Genomic DNA, 18,758 nt, shown 5'->3' on the forward strand with positions numbered 1-18,758 from the left:
AAACGGCGTGCTATAGTATGCCGTACGGTATGGGCTATAGCCCATGGTCAAAAATGATGAAAAACGGGGATATTCTTTTTTTTCAAAAATTCAAAAAACGATGGGTTATAACCCATGTTTTTTTTTTGTTTTTTTTTTTTCAAATCCTCAAAAATGATGAAAAACGGCGTGTTATAGTATGCCGTACGGTAGGGGCTATAGCCCATGTTTAAAAATGATGAAAAACGAGGTTTAAAAAAAAATCAAATTTTCAAAAAAACGATGGGCTATAACCCATGTTTTTTGAAATTTTGAATTTTTTTCAAATCCTCAAAAATGATGAAAAACGGCGGGTTATAGTATGCCGTACGGTAGGGGCTATAGCCCATGTTTAAAAATGATGAAAAACAAGGTTTAAAAAAAATCAAAATTTAAAAAAAACGATGGGCTATAACCCATGTTTTTTGAAATTTTGATTTTTTTTTAAATCCTCAAAAATGATGAAAAACGGCGTCCTATAGTATGCCGTACGGTATGGGCAATAGCCCATGGTCAAAAATGATGAAAAACGAGGTTTAATTTTTTTTCAAAATTTCAAAAAAACGATGGGCTATAACCCATGTTTTTGAAATTTTGAATTTTTTTCAAATCCTCAAAAATGATGAAAAACGGCGTGCTATAGTATGCCGTACGTTAGGGGCTATAGCCCATGTTCAAAAATGATGAAAAATGAGGTTACTTATTTTTTCCAAAAATTCAAAAAACAATGGGCTATAACCCATGTTTTTTGAAATTTTGAAATGTTTTCAAATCCTCAAGAATGATGAAAAACGGCGTGCTATAGTATGCCGTACGGTAGGGGCTATAACCCATGTTTAAAAATGATGAAAAACGAGGTTTAAAAAAAAATCAAAATTTAAAAAAAACGATGGGCTATAACCCATGTTTTTGAAATTTTGAATTTTTTTCAAATCCTCAAAAATGATGAAAAACGGCGTGCTATAGTATGCCGTACGGTATGGGCTATAGCCCATGGTCAAAAATGATGAAAAACGGGGATATTCTTTTTTTTCAAAAATTCAAAAAACGATGGGTTATAACCCATGTTTTTTTTTTTTTTTTTTTTTTTCAAATCCTCAAAAATGATGAAAAACGGCGTGTTATAGTATGCCGTACGGTAGGGGCTATAGCCCATGTTTAAAAATGATGAAAAACGAGGTTTAAAAAAAAATCAAAATTTCAAAAAAACGATGGGCTATAACCCATGTTTTTTGAAATTTTGAATTTTTTTCAAATCCTCAAAAATGATGAAAAACGGCGGGTTATAGTATGCCGTACGGTAGGGGCTATAGCCCATGTTTAAAAATGATGAAAAACAAGGTTTAAAAAAAATCAAAATTAAAAAAAAACGATGGGCTATAACCCATGTTTTTTGAAATTTTGATTTTTTTTTAAATCCTCAAAAATGATGAAAAACGGCGTCCTATAGTATGCCGTACGGTATGGGCAATAGCCCATGGTCAAAAATGATGAAAAACGAGGTTTAATTTTTTTTCAAAATTTCAAAAAAACGATGGGCTATAACCCATGTTTTTGAAATTTTGATTTTTTTTCAAATCCTCAAAAATGATGAAAAACGGCGTGCTATAGTATGCCGTACGTTAGGGGCTATAGCCCATGTTCAAAAATGATGAAAAATGAGGTTACTTATTTTTTCCAAAAATTCAAAAAACAATGGGCTATAACCCATGTTTTTTGAAATTTTGAAATGTTTTCAAATCCTCAAGAATGATGAAAAACGGCGTGCTATAGTATGCCGTACGGTAGGGGCTATAACCCATGTTTAAAAATGATGAAAAACGAGGTTTAAAAAAAAATCAAAATTTCAAAAAAACGATGGGCTATAACCCATGTTTTTGAAATTTTGAATTTTTTTCAAATCCTCAAAAATGATGAAAAACGGCGTGTTATAGTATGCCGTACGGTAGGGGCTATAGCCCATGTTTAAAAATGATGAAAAACGAGGTTTACATTTTTTTCAAAATTTCAATAAAACGATGGGCTATAACCCATGTTTTTTGAAATTTTGAATTTTTTTTAAATCCTTTAAAATGCTGAAAAACGGCGTGTTATAGTATGCCGTACGGTAGGGGCTATAGCCCATGTTTAAAAATGATGAAAAACTAGGTTTAAAAAAAAATCAAAATTTCAAAAAAACGATGGGCTATAACCCATGTTTTTTTTTTTTTTTTTTTTTTTTTTATATCCTCAAAAATGATGAAAAACTGGGATTTTTAAATCCTGTAATATAACTGTAGGGAGTACAAACACAGTAAGGAACCTGGGGGTTATCTATGAAAAGGCAACACAATGAGCAGAAAATAAACCATGGAAATACAACAAATTGAGCAGAGCACCGCAGGGACTTGAACCCCGTTCTGGAAAACCAGGAAGTACCACACCAGTGCCTTGGTTTTTGTTTTGTTGTAATTTACAGGTCCAACTCGAATAAAACTAAAAACTCTAATAAAACTAAAAACTCTAATAAAACTCTAATAAAAATCCTCTCTCTCCCCCTCTCCATCTCCCTCCCTCTGTCTCTCTCTTTGCCGTATATAGTTTCCCAAACAAACGATGCCTTCAGGGACTGCAGTGGTTCATAATGATCGAAAACAGTGTGCGTGTGTGCGTGCGCGTGTGCGTGCGTGTGAGCATGCGTGCGCATTAATACCCTGTCTCTGCTGACTTGTACTGTACTGTACTGTACTGTCATTATGTCTAAAAAGTAGATCTGGCCCAATAGGACTACGCTATACCAACATTTGATTCGAATTTGATCGGAAAACAGAAAAACGAGAAAACGGAAAATCGAGAAATCGAGAAAACGGAAAATCGAGAAAACGGAAAACGGAAAAACGAGAAAACGGAAAATCGAGAAAACGAAAAATCGAGAAAACGGAAAATCGAGAAAAACGGAAAACGGAAAATCGAGAAAACAAACGGAAAGTCGAGAAAACGGAAAATCGAGAGATCGAGAAACGGAAAATCGAGAAAACGGAAAATCGAGAAAACGGAAAATCGAGAAAACGGAAAATCGAGAAAACGGAAAATCGAGAAAACGGAAAATCGAAAATCGAGTAAACGGAAAATCGAGAAAACGGAAAACAGAAAATCGAGAAAACGGAAAAATCGAGAAAACGGAAAATCGAGAAAACGGAAAATCGAGAAAACCTGAGACGGAAAATCGAGAAAACGGAAAATCGAGAAAACGGAAAATCGAGAATACGGAAAACGTGGACGGAAAACGTGGACGGAAAAGCGTGACGAAAAAGCGTGACGAAAAAGCGAGACGAAAAAGCGAGACGAAAAAGCGAGACGAAAAAGCGAGACGAAAAAGCGAGACGAAAAAGCGAGACGGAAAAGCGAGACGGAAAAGCGAGACGGAAAAGCGAGACGGAAAAGCGTGATGAAAAGCGTGATGGAAAAGCGTGATGAAAAAGCGTGATGGAAAAGCGTTATGAAAAAGCGTGATGAAAAAGCGTGATGGAAAAGCGTGATGGAAAAGCGTTATGAAAAAGCGTGATGAAAAAGCGAGACGGAAAAGCGTGATGAAAAAGCGTGATGAAAAAGCGTGATGAAAAAGCGTGATGAAAAAGCGTGATGAAAAAGCATGACGGAAAAGCGTGACGGAAAAGCGTGACGAAAAAGCATGACGGAAAAGCGTGATGAAAAAGCGTGATGAAAAGCGTGACGGAAAAGCGTGATAAAAAAAGCGTGACGGAAAAGCGTGACGAAAAAGCTTGATGAAAAAACGTGATGAAAAAGCGTGACGGAAAAACGTGATGAAAAAACGTGATGAAAAAGCGTGACAGAAAAGCGTGATGAAAAAGCATGATGAAAAAGCGTGATGAAAAAGCGTGACGGAAAAGCGTGACGGAAAAGCAAGTTAACTTTTTCAAGTTAACTTTTTCAAAAAGTTAACTTTTTCAAAAGAGTTAACTTGAAAAAAGTTAACTTGAAAAAGTTAACTTGAAAAAGTTAAATCGAGAAATCGAGAAATCGAGAAATCGAGAATCGAGGAATCGGAATTTTTAAGTTTTCAAGTTTGTCAAAAATGTTGAAAAACAAGGTTAAAAAAAAAAAATTCAAAATTCAAAAAACGATGGGCTCATTTTTTTCAAATCCTCAAAAATGGCGTGCTATAGTATGCCGTACGGTATGGGCTATAGCCCATGTTCAAAAACGATGAAAAACGAGGTTAAAAAAAATCAAAAATTAAAAAAACGATGGGCGATAACCCATGTTTTTGAATTTTTTCATTTTTTAAAAATCCTGAAAAATGATGAAAGACGGCGTGCTATAGTATGCCGTACGGTATGGGCCATAGCCCCTGGTCAAAAATGATGAAAAACAAGGTTAAAAAAAAAATCAAAAAATGATGGGCTATAACCCATGTTTTTGATCTTTTTCAATTTTTCAAATCCTCAAAAATGATGAAAAACGGCGTGCTATAGTATGCCGTACGGTATGGGCTATAGCCCATGTTCAAAAATGATGAAAAACGAGGTTAATTCTTTTTTTCAAAAATAAAAAAAAGATGGGCTATAACCCATGTTTTTTTAATTTTTTAATTTTTTTTCAAATCCTCAAAAATGATGAAAAACGGCGTGCTATATATAGTATGCCGTACGGTATGGGCCATAGTCCATGGTCAAAAAAATCAAAAAACAAGGTAAAAAAAAAAAAATCAAAATCAAAAAACGATGGGCTATACATAACCCATGTTTTTTGATTTTGTTCAAATCCTCAAAAATGATGAAAAACGGCGTGCTATAGTATGCCGTACGGTATGGGCCATAGCCCATGTCAAAAATGATGAAAAACAAGGTTAAATGTTTTTTTCAAAAATTCAAAAAACGATGGGCTATAACCCATGTTTTTTTTCCCCATTTTTTTCAAATCCTCAAAAATGATGAAAAACGGCGTGCTATAGTATGTCGTACGGTATGGGCTATAGCCCATGGTCAAAAATGATGAAAAACGAGGTTAATTCTTTTCATCAAAAATTTAAAAAACGATGGGCTATAACCCATGTTTTTTTTTCTTTTTCATTTTTTCATTTATGCAAAATTGTGTCAGAACCTGGGCTGTTATTTGGAAATATACGGTATTCAAAGATTTGAGCCACACAAAATTCATAAAAATTCAATCCCTCAGTAAAAATTGGCCATATTTATTCATTCAGTAAATGAGTTAATGGGTAAAAATGGCCTGTCTTGGTTTAAAGCCCACTCACCACGACAAGGTGCAGGCCGAGAGTGGGGGGGGACACACCCCCCCCCCCCCCCGCCCCCCTCATGTGATCGACAGTAACAGTAAAAGGAGACAGGTGGTGATCATGTGATCGACAGTAAAAGGAGACAGGTGGTGATCATGTGATCGACAGTAAAAGGAGACAGGTGGTGATCATGTGATCAACAGTAAAAGGAGACAGGTGGTGATCATGTGATCGACAGTAAAAGGAGACAGGTGGTGATCATGTGATCGACAGTAAAAGGAGACAGGTGGTGATCATGTGATCGACAGTAAAAGGAGACAGGTGGTGATCATGTGATTAACAGTAACAGTAAAAGGAGACAGGTGGTGATCATGTGATTAACAGTAACAGTAAAAGGAGACAGGTGGTGATCATGTGATCGACAGTAAAAGGAGACAGGTGGTGATTATGTGATCGACAGTAAAAGGAGACAGGTGGTGATCATGTGATCGACAGTAACAGTAAAAGGAGACAGGTGGTGATCATGTGATCGACAGTAAAAGGAGACAGGTGGTGATCATGTGATCAACAGTAAAAGGAGACAGGTGGTGATCATGTGATCAACAGTAAAAGGAGACAGGTGGTGATTATGTGATCGACAGTAAAAGGAGACAGGTGGTGATCATGTGATCAACAGTAAAAGGAGACAGGTGGTGATCATGTGATCGACAGTAAAAGGAGACAGGTGGTGATCATGTGATCGACAGTAACAGTAAAAGGAGACAGGTGGTGATCATGTGATCGACAGTAACAGTAAAAGGAGACAGGTGGTGATCATGTGATCGACAGTAACAGTAAAAGGAGACAGGTGGTGATCATGTGATCGACAGTAACAGTAAAAGGAGACAGGTGGTGATCATGTGATCAACAGTAACAGTAAAAGGAGACAGGTGGTGATTATGTGATCGACAGTAACAGTAAAAGGAGACAGGTGGTGATCATGTGATCGACAGTAAAAGGAGACAGGTGGTGATCATGTGATCGACAGTAACAGTAAAAGGAGACAGGTGGTGATCATGTGCTCGACAGTAAAAGGAGACAGGTGGTGATCATGTGATCGACAGTAAAAGGAGACAGGTGGCGATTATGTGATCGACAGTAAAAGGAGACAGGTGGTGATCATGTGATCGACAGTAACAGTAAAAGGAGACAGGTGGTGATCATGTGATCGACAGTAAAAGGAGACAGGTGGTGATCATGTGATCGACAGTAAAAGGAGACAGGTGGTGATCATGTGATCAACAGTAACAGTAAAAGGAGACAGGTGGTGATCATGTGATCGACAGTAAAAGGAGACAGGTGGTGATCATGTGCTCGACAGTAACAGTAAAAGGAGACAGGTGGTGATTATGTGCTCGACAGTAACAGTAAAAGGAGACAGGTGGTGATCATGTGCTCGACAGTAAAAGGAGACAGGTGGTGATCATGTGATCAACAGTAAAAGGAGACAGGTGGTGATCATGTGATCGACAGTAAAAGGAGACAGGTGGTGATCATGTGATCAACAGTAAAAGGAGACAGGTGGTGATCATGTGATCAACAGTAAAAGGAGACAGGTGGTGATCATGTGATCGACAGTAAAAGGAGACAGGTGGTGATCATGTGATCGACAGTAACAGTAAAAGGAGACAGGTGGTGATCATGTGATCGACAGTAAAAGGAGACAGGTGGTGATCATGTGCTCGACAGTAAAAGGAGACAGGTGGTGATCATGTGATCGACAGTAAAAGGAGACAGGTGGTGATCATGTGATCGACAGTAAAAGGAGACAGGTGGTGATCATGTGATCAACAGTAACAGTAAAAGGAGACAGGTGGTGATCATGTGATCAACAGTAACAGTAAAAGGAGACAGGTGGTGATCATGTGATCGACAGTAAAAGGAGACAGGTGGTGATCATGTGATCAACAGTAAAAGGAGACAGGTGGTGATTATGTGATCGACAGTAACTGTAGAAAAGAGTCATCCTAGCTATCAACAGCAACCCTCCCCCTGGCCTACTCATGGATTGGATCCACCCACTTCCTGCTGTCACTCCCTCTCGATCAGCAATCTCACCTGCTCCCCCTCACACTTCAATCAGTGGCCAGCTATATATACTGCCTGAGTGCCTGTCCATGCAGTCAGTGTTTGTCAGCAGCAGCAGCAACAACTCGACCACCTGAGAGCCCTCTGTCCTGGAGCCTCAGGCCTTTGTTATGCGTCATTGAAGTGAGTTCAGTTTGTTCATGTTCATTTGTATATTGCATTTTATTGTCTCCACCAGCCGAAGGCATGGGGAGAGTATGTTTTGCACTCCGTCCGTCCGTCCGTGTGTCCGTGTGTCCGTCCGTCCGTCCGTCCGTCCGTGACCAGCTAATCTCAGCCACCGTTAACCCGGTCGATGCCAAATTTTGCACACACACTCCCTGGATGCCAACCATGAACCTCTGCCCCAAACTTTCCAGAACGGCCTGTTATAGCGCCACCAGGAGGCCGCTTTGTGCAAAACAGGTTTTTGCACAGCACACCTACAGATTTTGTCCAAACATCACGCAAATTGGTACACAGTCTCTCTAGAGCCATTCAACCAAACCGGTCTTTCATATTTCTCACACTCCATCCTGATTGGTTAAGATTGGCTTCCAAAGTTCACAGGAGTGCTCAGTTTCAAACAAAATGCTGCAAATCATGAACACATCGCGTGATTTCCGTGAAATTGTGCACCCACATTCCCACTAGGCCGAGGACAAAATGCCACATCAACAATTTCAACTCAGCCTCAAGGTGGCGCTATAACTGGCCGAAAAGTGTTTTTACCTCTAACTGCACGGATCTGTGGATAACCTGGTGGAGACCTGTGCCCAGAAGGGCACTTTTTCTAGTCTTTATCTGTTTTCCTGAAACTCTAGAGAGTGTGTGCACTGCGCATTACACACACTCTATAATAAATAGCTATAACATTTTGTAAAAAATAATAATATATATATATATACAATACATATTTAGCCCCATGTTCCAATGCCCCCACCCACCTGTAAAGTGTCGCAAAATTGCGGCTAAATGACTCTGAATCATAAAAGGAATTTCCAAACTGATTCCATTATATTTCAAAAAGCCCAATTCATTCAGAAATGAATTATAAAAATCAGACCCGTCTGAAGTGAGTGGTACTGTACTGTACTGTACTGGTACTGTCTCTCCTCCCTGGCCACTGTCTGTGTGTTAGGCTGCACAACAGTGACAATATGCTATTTCCGTGCTCTGACAGACACAGACACACAGACACACACACACACACACACACACACACACACACACACACACACACACACACACACACACACACACACACACACACACACACACACACACACACACACACACACACACACACACACACACACACACACACACACACACACACACACACACACCTATAGGAGTGGTTGCACCACTCAAAAAGACCAAACACCAGACAGATATGAACATGAACACCCCCTCCTCTACAGTGCTTTGGCACCTTCCTAATCAACAGATTACCAACAACACTGAGATCAGACAGGCCAGTGACCCACACATCATCTAGCTTCAACACTGCAGATCAGACAGGCCAGTGACCCACACATCATCTAGCTTCACTGCAGATCAGACAGGCCAGTGACCCACACATCATCTAGCTTCAACACTGCAGATCAGACAGGCCAGTGACCCACACATCATCTAGCTTCAACACTGCAGATCAGACAGGCCAGTGACCCACACATCATCTAGCTTCAACACTGCAGATCAGACAGGCCAGTGACCCACACATCATCTAGCTTCAACACTGCAGATCAGACAGGCCAGTGACCCACACATCATCTAGCTTCAACACTGCAGATCAGACAGGCCAGTGACCCACACATCATCTAGCTTCAACACTGCAGATCAGACAGGCCAGTGACCCACACATCATCTAGCTTCACTGCAGATCAGACAGGCCAGTGACCCACACATCATCTAGCTTCAACACTGCAGATCAGACAGGCCAGTGACCCACACATCATCTAGCTTCAACACTGCAGATCAGACAGGCCAGTGACCCACACATCATCTAGCTTCAACACTGCAGATCAGACAGGCCAGTGACCCACACATCATCTAGCTTCAACACTGCAGATCAGACAGGCCAGTGACCCACACATCATCTAGCTTCAACACTGCAGATCAGACAGGCCAGTGACCCACACATCATCTAGCTTCACTGCAGATCAGACAGGCCAGTGACCCACACATCATCTAGCTTCCGCACAGTGTCAATAAATGAACACATTTAACCCCTTTGGTGTTTCATTATGTATAAATAGCAGATCTACAAGCTACAATAGCAGAAGCTCATAGCGCGGCACCGAGTGCGGCGCTACGAGCTTGTAGGTCTGCTATTTTCAGAAAAATCGTGAAATTGTAGTGCAAATCTTTGAATATTATATTCTTTCAAAGCAAACATTTTTTAACTCAAATCTTTGCTTCTGGGAGGTCACTGGAACAACATATTATCAGATGGGGGTCGGCGGCCAATTACAGATAATCTTGGGGGTCGTTGACATGAACGTGTTTGAGAAAGACTGACACAGAAATATGAGGTTTTTCAGAAGACATTTGTAGAATCGTTCCCAGGTCAAAATGGGTTAAACATTGATCTATATGTTGTACACAAGGAAACTATAAAATATACAACACAACAGTCACTTCCAATCCAGCTGGTGATGTCAATTAGCCTGTCTGTCTGTCTGTCTGTCTGTCTGTCTGTCTGTCTGTCCCAAATCACAATGTTGCACATTTAGCAATATCAACTGTGGACCCAGGGGGAAGATTTGCATGAAATGTAGACAAATAGCAGATCTACAAGCTCACGTGTCCAAGTAGCCAAACTAACACTAACACACACACACACACACACACACACACACACACACACACACACACACACACACACACACACACACACACACACACACACACACACACACACACACACACACACACACACACAAGAGTAGAAAAGTAAAATGTATGTCAAATTGGAAATACTCCAGCAAATAAAAGCTTCATATCACATCACACAAAACAACAATGCTAAGTATAACTAACTAACTACTTGCTGCTTTATCAAAGGAACATCAAAGTGAAATTACAGGCAGGCGATTCCATCAATTCCTTTAACGATAAGCAGTTAATTAGCTAAGCCAGTGCACCATTGGTCCTTCCAGGTGGTCCCCAGCTAGTGCATGGTAACCAAATGGACCCTTATTAGATCTTTAACTCTGGAGATAGTAGAATGAAACCAAATGGACCCCAGTAGTCAGAGTAACATTATTGTTAAATATCTGCATTAGGCCAATTCATTTAATACCAGAAGTCTACACAATTAGATGTAAAAGGATTGTCATCTGAATCAACGTCTGCCTGTTATCTCTCCTAATGGTGCCTTCATTAACATCAATAGTCTACAGCATGGATGTTATCTCTCCTAATGGTACCTTAATTAACATCAATAGTCTACAGCATGGATGTTATCTCTCCTAATGGTACCTTAATTAACATCAATAGTCTACAGCAGGGGTTCCCAAACTTTTTTGGACCAGGTACCCCTTTTGGGGTAGACATTTTTCCAGGTACCCCCTCATCCTCGCAACACCGATACGAATATACTTACAACCACAAGTGTACATTTAGATGCCATTCTAACCATTTATGTTAAAAACTTTTCAATCTAAATTATTTTAAATCATTTCAGTCATAAATATACAAAACCACTACTACAATATCAATCATGTGTCAATGCAATAGTAATTTTATTCATATTGCTTTTGTGCAAAACCTGACACACTTCAAGTAGAAACTTTTCAAGTAGAACAAGTAGAAACTTCATAAAATGAACAGCAGCAAGACTTCATACAATTAACACACCTATAGTCCTAATAAAAATAATAATAATGACCAGTAGGCCTATAAAGGTGACATTAGTAGGTGGTTCAATTTCAAAATAATAAACTTATTGGTCCTTAAATCCTTGGCACAAAACTCTCAACAAATCTGAACAAAATTAAATCAGTTATTAAAAACAGCAGAAACGTCATAAAATGAACATCAGCAGCAAGACTTCATACAATGAACACACCTATAGTCCTAATAAAAAAGCATGTATAATGACCAGTAAAGTAGGTGGTTGATGGTTCAATTTCAAAATAATAAAATGAACAGCAGCAAGACTTCATACAATTAACACACCTATAGTCCTAATAAAAAAACATGTATAATGACCAGTAAAGTAGGTGGTTCAATTTCAAAATAATAAACGTATTGATCGTTGGCACAAAACTCTCAACAAATCTGACAAAATTAAATCATAACACTGCTGTAAAACAAATACATATTTAGGCATAAATTAATGTGATGGGTGAGCTTGTTTCTGAGCACACAATTTGTCTATTCTTGGACTGATGGATGACAGGCAGACTCTCATATCGTCTTCCACATGCAAACGAGACCTGTACTTTGTCTTAATCGCAGCCATGGTGGAGAATGATGACTCACAGAGGTACGTGGTGGGAAAGGGTAGCAATATTCGCATGGCCTCAGCAGTGAGTTCAGGATATTCACGTGAGAGGGGGGGCCAAAAATCAGCGTGAGGCACTTGCTTGAATCGAAGCATCAGTGTCCTATCACAGGATAACTCCAGCAGCTCCTCTTCTGCCTTTGCAGTGAGGCCACTTGTTGCTGCTGAAGTAAACGGATCCCGCACCCAGTCCCAGTAAGCGGTGTCCACATCACTGAAGTATGAGCTCAACTGCTCGCTCAGTGCAGTGAGGTGAGAGGTGACTACCTCTCTCACTTTATCCACAGACGTGACAGACAGCTTGTTTTCGTGGAGAAACTCTGTCAGCTGGGGAAACATGTCTGTTATGCTGGCTTGCATTCTTCGTCTCCATAGCTCTGTTTTCCTCATGAAAGCAGTGATTTTGTCGCTGACTTCCAGAATAGATGAATATCCCCCTTGAATTGAGAGGTTGAGGTCGTTCAACGAGTTGAATATGTCGGCAAGATAGGCCAATTTGGCTACACACTCCGGGTCGGAAAAGAAATGTGCAACGTCAGGTTTGGTTTCACTCATGAACGCCGACATCTCGTGACGTAGCTCAAACACCCGCTGCAAAACTTTACCACGAGAGAGCCATCTCACTTCGGAGTGAAACAACAGAGAGTCATGATCAGCACCCATCTCATTACAAAGTTGTGCAAACAAACGAGTCTGCAGTGCCCTCGACTTTATAAAATTAACTGCAGTCACAACTGTGTTCAAAACGGAGTGAAGGGCTGGTTCCATACCTTTTGATGCGAGTGCCTGCCTGTGGAGCATACAGTGGGTAGAAATCATCTTTGGGTTCACAGCCTTGATCCGTGCAGTAACTCCACTCTTTCGGCCCGTCATCGCCGCCGCCCCATCCGTACAAACAGCGACACACTTTTCCCAGCTAAGTCCTGCTTCAGTCATGAAATTATCCAAGATTGCAAATATTTCCCCAGCCGTTGTCCTCCCTGGCACTTCCTTGCAAAATAAAAAATCCTCCAAAATCTTCCCTTCCCATGGATAGCGAACGAAAACAGCCAACTCAGCAGCATTGGCAACGTCTGTTGACTCATCCAATTGAATTGAAAATTGTTGACAGGAACGCAATCTATCCAGTAGCTGTGATTGAATGTCACCCGATAGCTCTTCAATCCTCCTCTGCACAGTGTTATTTGAGAGAGGTACAGCTTTAACTTTATCAGCAAACTCTTTCCCAAACATAACTTCGTTAATTATGACTGCTGATGGAAGTATGAGTTCTTCTCCGATGGTGTGTGTGTTTTTTTTTTTTTGCTATCTGTTGAGCGACCAAATAAGACGCCCTTTGTGCTTTCTCGGGAACTGTGGAAATGTTTTCCATTCGTGTTTTCTGGTGTGTGTATTTCTCACTCTGTCGGCGGAAGAATTCTTTTGTTTTCCCGACATGTTCTTTGTGCATGCTATGCAGATGTCTCTTCATGTTGGCTGGCTTCATAGCCTCCTTTGCTAGGCACCGAAGACACAGCACACACTTTGGTCTCCCGTCGCTGTTCTCAATGAAACCAAACTCGAGATAACTGTCATTATATTTTCTTTTTTTGCCGTGTTTGTCATTGGCCATATCATCACTTACACTTGACGAAGTGGACGCACACAAATATCTATCCATGCTCGAATGTTAGTTGGCTAAAAATAGCCCAACACGAAGCAGCCGCAGAAACCTTTCTTTTTGTTGTTTCCGCCGCATGCGTCCTGCTGTTACTGTTTGGGGTCACGACAGGTTGACTGATGTTGTAGTTTTAGTAATCATGTCAGCTATTGGCCCAAAGCAAACATGGGAGAAACACAATGAACAACACAAAAATACGTTTATTGCGCATCTTGGCAGAAATGACCACATAGATAAAAATAAATTTAATAAATAAAAAAAAAAAAAAAAAAAAAAAAAAAAAACACTAATCTGGGAATTATTTCAGGTACCCCCTGGCTATGCGTCGCGTACCCCTAGGGGTCCGCGGACCCCACTTTGGGAACCGCTGGTCTACAGCATGGATGTTATCTCTCCTAATGGTACCTTAATTAACATCAATAGTCTACAGCATGGATGTTATCTCTCCTAATGGTACCTTAATTAACATCAATAGTCTACAGCATGGATGTTATCTCTCCTAATGGTACCTTAATTAACATCAATAGTCTACAGCATGGATGTTATCTCTCCTAATGGTACCTTAATTAACATCAATAGCCTACAGCATGGATGTTATCTCTCCTAATGGTGCCTTAATTAACATCAATAGTCTACAGCATGGATGTTTTCTCTCCTAATGGTACCTTAATTAACATCAATAGTCTACAGCATGGATGTTATCTCTCCTAATGGTACCTTAATTAACATCAATAGTCTACAGCATGGATGTTATCTCTCCTAATGGTGCCTTAATTAACATCAATAGTCTACAGCATGGATGGAATTGTGGACACAATCTTTTATAGAAGTGTATATTTGTTCGTCTCTAAATGTTGAATTGAACACGGTGGACCCTGTTGTAAACCAGCGTAATGCTTTATCAGTGTGTCGTCCACACAGTAACAGTCTTTGTATTGAGTTGTGATTTCATGTGAAATTAACCCATTCTGCAAACTGTTAATAAATACTTAAATCAAATCTTATCCAACGATAACAACACATTCTAAATGTCATCAGATGGTGGTTCGTGGCTCAGATGGGTCTGAGAGGCTAAATGTCATCAGATGGTGGTCCGTGGCTCAGATGGGTCTGAGAGGCTAAATGTCATCAGATGGTGGTCCGTGGCTCAAATGCCGAACCATAGAAACACCATTTAAAGACATTTTAGCTTGCCAGGCCCAAGTCTGTGAAGCATTTGAGCCACGGACCACCATTTGACGACATTGGACCCTGTAAAGGTCCATTTGGTTACATGTAGGTCTATATTATACTATCAGAGTTACAGAGCTGTAAGGGTCCATTTGGTTACATGTAGGTCTATATTATACTATCAGAGTTACAGAGCTGTAAGGGTCCATTTGGTTACATGTAGGTCTATATTATACTCTCAGAGTTACAGAGCTGTATTAAGGGTCCATTTGGTTACATAATGTGTCACATTCTCAGAGTTACAGAGCTGTAAGGGTCCATTTGTTTCCATAATGTGTCACATTCTCAGAGTTACAGAGCTGTAAGGGTCCATTTGGTTACATAATGTGTCACATTCTCAGAGTTACAGAGCTGTTAGGGTCCATTTGGTTACATAATGTGTCACATTCTCAGAGTTACAGAGCTGTAAGGGTCCATTTGGTTCCATAATGTGTCACATTCTCAGAGGTACAGGTTGAAAACCACTGAGCTAAATAAGCTAACACCTGCAAACACAGAGACTCACCTGAGTTTGATAGACTTCAGCTTACTGTAGGCTAGAAGCTTTGTGTTGTTTTTCACCAGCCTGGTAAACAAAAACACTGACTATTCTATACTCTACTCCATGTCCATGTTGTCTACAATATGTTACATGACGAGTTATTCATGAAAACAAACGGCTTGTTGTAACAAACAAACACTAATAGCAGCAGTGTTGTGTGTTTGGTTTTTTTCTACCAAAAGCTGGCGTGGTGCGTCCTGATGACTGAAATACATGCGTATGGATGGTGAAACCACTCCCCCTGCTGGACAACATTTTCCAGTGTCCAACACGCACCTATACACACACACACACACACACACACACACACACACACACACACACACACGCACACGCACACGCACACACGCACACACACACACACACACACACACACACACACACACACACACACACACACACACACACGCACACACGCACACACACACACACACACGCACACTTATGTATTCATTGATTCATTCATTAATGTCATGACAGTGTCTGGCTGCCTTGAAGTGTATGATTCAGCTTCATGGTATCACATTGTTTTAAAATGTTAAAAAGTGTAGTAAAAAAGATAAAGAAGCAAAGTGATCGCGATACGTCTTCTTTCTGTGATTTTCTCTTCCTGTGAAGGCAGCACTTTATACAATTTAGACATTTAGCAGATGCTCTTAATCCAGAGCGATCCATTTACAGTAAGCAAGAACAACAAACATGGAATACATCATATATAAACCTATATAAAAATAGTCATCATGAATTATATAAGAACCTAACAGTGGAATATCTATATAGTGAAACTATGCATATACTGATTGATTGATTGAAATATTTATTAACAGTTTGCAGAATTTACAGTACATTTCAAGCACAAACAAACAATACAAAGACTGTTGACTGTGAGTGGACGACCCAATTAAGCATTACACTTGTTTACAACAGGGTCCACATTGTTCAATTCATCAAAAACTATATAGTGCTATATGACTACATAAAATGCTAAAGTAATCACAATAAGTCTTCTTCCTGTGAAGGCAGCACTTTATACAATGCAGACATTTAGCAGATGCTCTTTGTTGGTGACGGCTATATGGGTCACGTGGTGTTGCGTGCTACTAGCCTACGTGACGTCACTCATATAGTAAAGTCAGCTGTTCGCGAGGCGGCATTTCATGAATGGAAGGAGAGGAGAGAGGGGCCTGAGGGGGGGGGGGATCCCAATGGCCTCCCTCAAGCCCTGAGCCCTGATTGGACCCTCATTGACTTTTTCACTATTCTATTTTTTGTATCATTGTAGCAGTAGCAACAGAATGGTGAACTTGGTGAAGGAATGGCTGTCTTTTTGAACGAGCGAGATGCTCGCGCCTCGATCTCTCTCTCTCTCTCTCTCTCTCTCTCTCTCTCTCTCTCTCTCTCTCTCTCTCTCTCTCTCTCTCTCTCTCTCTCTCTCTCTCTCTCTCTCTCTCTCTCTCTCTCTCTCTCTCTCTCTCTCCACTAGCTGCTGAGCTGCGCGAGTCAGCGTGACGTGACCCACCAGAGATAGCCTAGTATCTCATCTTATTTATTTTTGTTTTTCCACCATGGCCACATTGACAGATGTATAATTTTGAACTTATGTTGGTTTAGAAAGTGTTGCCCTGGGTCCTGACTCCTGGCTCACTGGCTGGGCTGCAGTTCAGGCGATCCGTTTATTACAGTGCCGGCCCTGACAGTTTGGTGCCCTAGGCAGGAGTTTTGGTGTCCCCGGGGGGGGTGGGGGGCACCGAACCCATGAACTGACATGGGGGATGTCAGTTCAGTCAGAGGGTGTGTTATTGTGATGCCCCAAACTTAGATTTGTCAAAACTTAAACATTTGATGGAGCTTTTTCAATTAATGATATAAAAATATGTATATGAGTTTAAAAAAAGAATGCATGGTTGGTTGTTGCCCCCCTCCTCTGGCACCTAGGCAACTGCCTGTTCTGCTTATAGGAAGGGACTGAATAGGTTTATACGTTTGCACAGTGCTTTATGCTTTAGAAAATGTGTCCGACCTGGCTGTGGCTGCAGTTCAGACAATTTATTTGTATTGATTGATTGAATACTTAATAACAGATTGCATGCAGTAGCATGCATGTAGGCTACACTTAATTCAATAAATGCTGCTGCGGCTGCAGTAGAAACAGACGGAAACTCAGGTTTTTGATTGATTGATTGAATACTGTATCAATAGTTTGCAGATTGTAGCTATACCACACTTAAATTAAATAAATGCTGCCTATTTAACAGCAGTAAATATTTCAGCATTCAGCTATTCATTGTTAAATCATTCAACATGGCAACAGGCTGATACAAGTTTTACTAAATGTGCAGTGCAGGGCTGCGGTCACAGACAAGCCATTCTTATTCTGTAACAACCGTCCTACACTTCTCCAAACCCTTACTGGAGGCACTTGTACAGTTATCACCCCATTTGATTTAACAACGCTATAGCTGTATGTTGAAATAAAATAACACTATTTCCTAAGAATACCCTAAGAATATAAATATAAGAATTTACCCTAAGAATTTTCATCTGCACCCTTAGTCATTTCATCCTGCAGCCGGCCCTGCACTCTTAATCCAGAGCGCTTTACAGTGCCCACATGGACTCATGGGACACACCGTACAAATCATTGCTTCAATATTGCATAAGTGAACAAGAAACAGTTTATTTTTTTTGACACAAACAAAACATTCTGCCTTTTTCCCACGCTTTGCATAACAAATCTGCTAAAGCAAAAACACCTTTCCTAAAGCAAAATTCCAGTTTTTCATAGTCCTCTAACCAGACACTGGCCTGGGGTCAGTCAGTCAGTACAGTACACACACTGAAGTCAACCTGCCACTGGCCTGGGGTCAGTCAGTCAGTTCAGTACACACACTGAAGTCATTCTGCCACTGGCCTGGGGTCAGTCAGTCAGTCAGTAAATTCTTTCCTTTGTCTTTGAAAATCCTAAAAAGAGGTTAAAATATGCAACTTAGAAGTACAAAATAATGTAGGTTAGAGTTGTTCTGTCCAACAAATAATGTGATGTTTGAATTCTCCATCAAAAAACTAATAATTTAGACACCCCACATCTTATAAATGAGGTAGGTACAATTAGCGATTTAAAAATGCAAATTCATGTAGGTAAATAGGTAAATAATGTAGGTTAGAGTTGTCCTACCCAAAAAATAATTTCATATTTGAATTCTCCATAAAAAAACACACAAAATAAAGTATGACCCGCCCTACTGGTACAACACATGTTCAGATGGGGGTCCCTGGTACAACACATGTTCAGATGGGGGTCCCTGGTACAACACATGCTCAGATGGGGGTCCCTGGAACAACACATGTTCAGATGGGGGTCCCACATGTTCAGATGGGGGTCCCTGGTACAACACATGTTCAGATGGGGGTCCCTGGTACAACACATGTTCAGATGGGGGTCCCTGGAACA

The sequence above is a fragment of the Protomyctophum parallelum genome (genome assembly GCF_964188405.1).
Source record: "Protomyctophum parallelum genome assembly, chromosome: 10".
Taxonomy (NCBI): domain Eukaryota; kingdom Metazoa; phylum Chordata; class Actinopteri; order Myctophiformes; family Myctophidae; genus Protomyctophum; species Protomyctophum parallelum.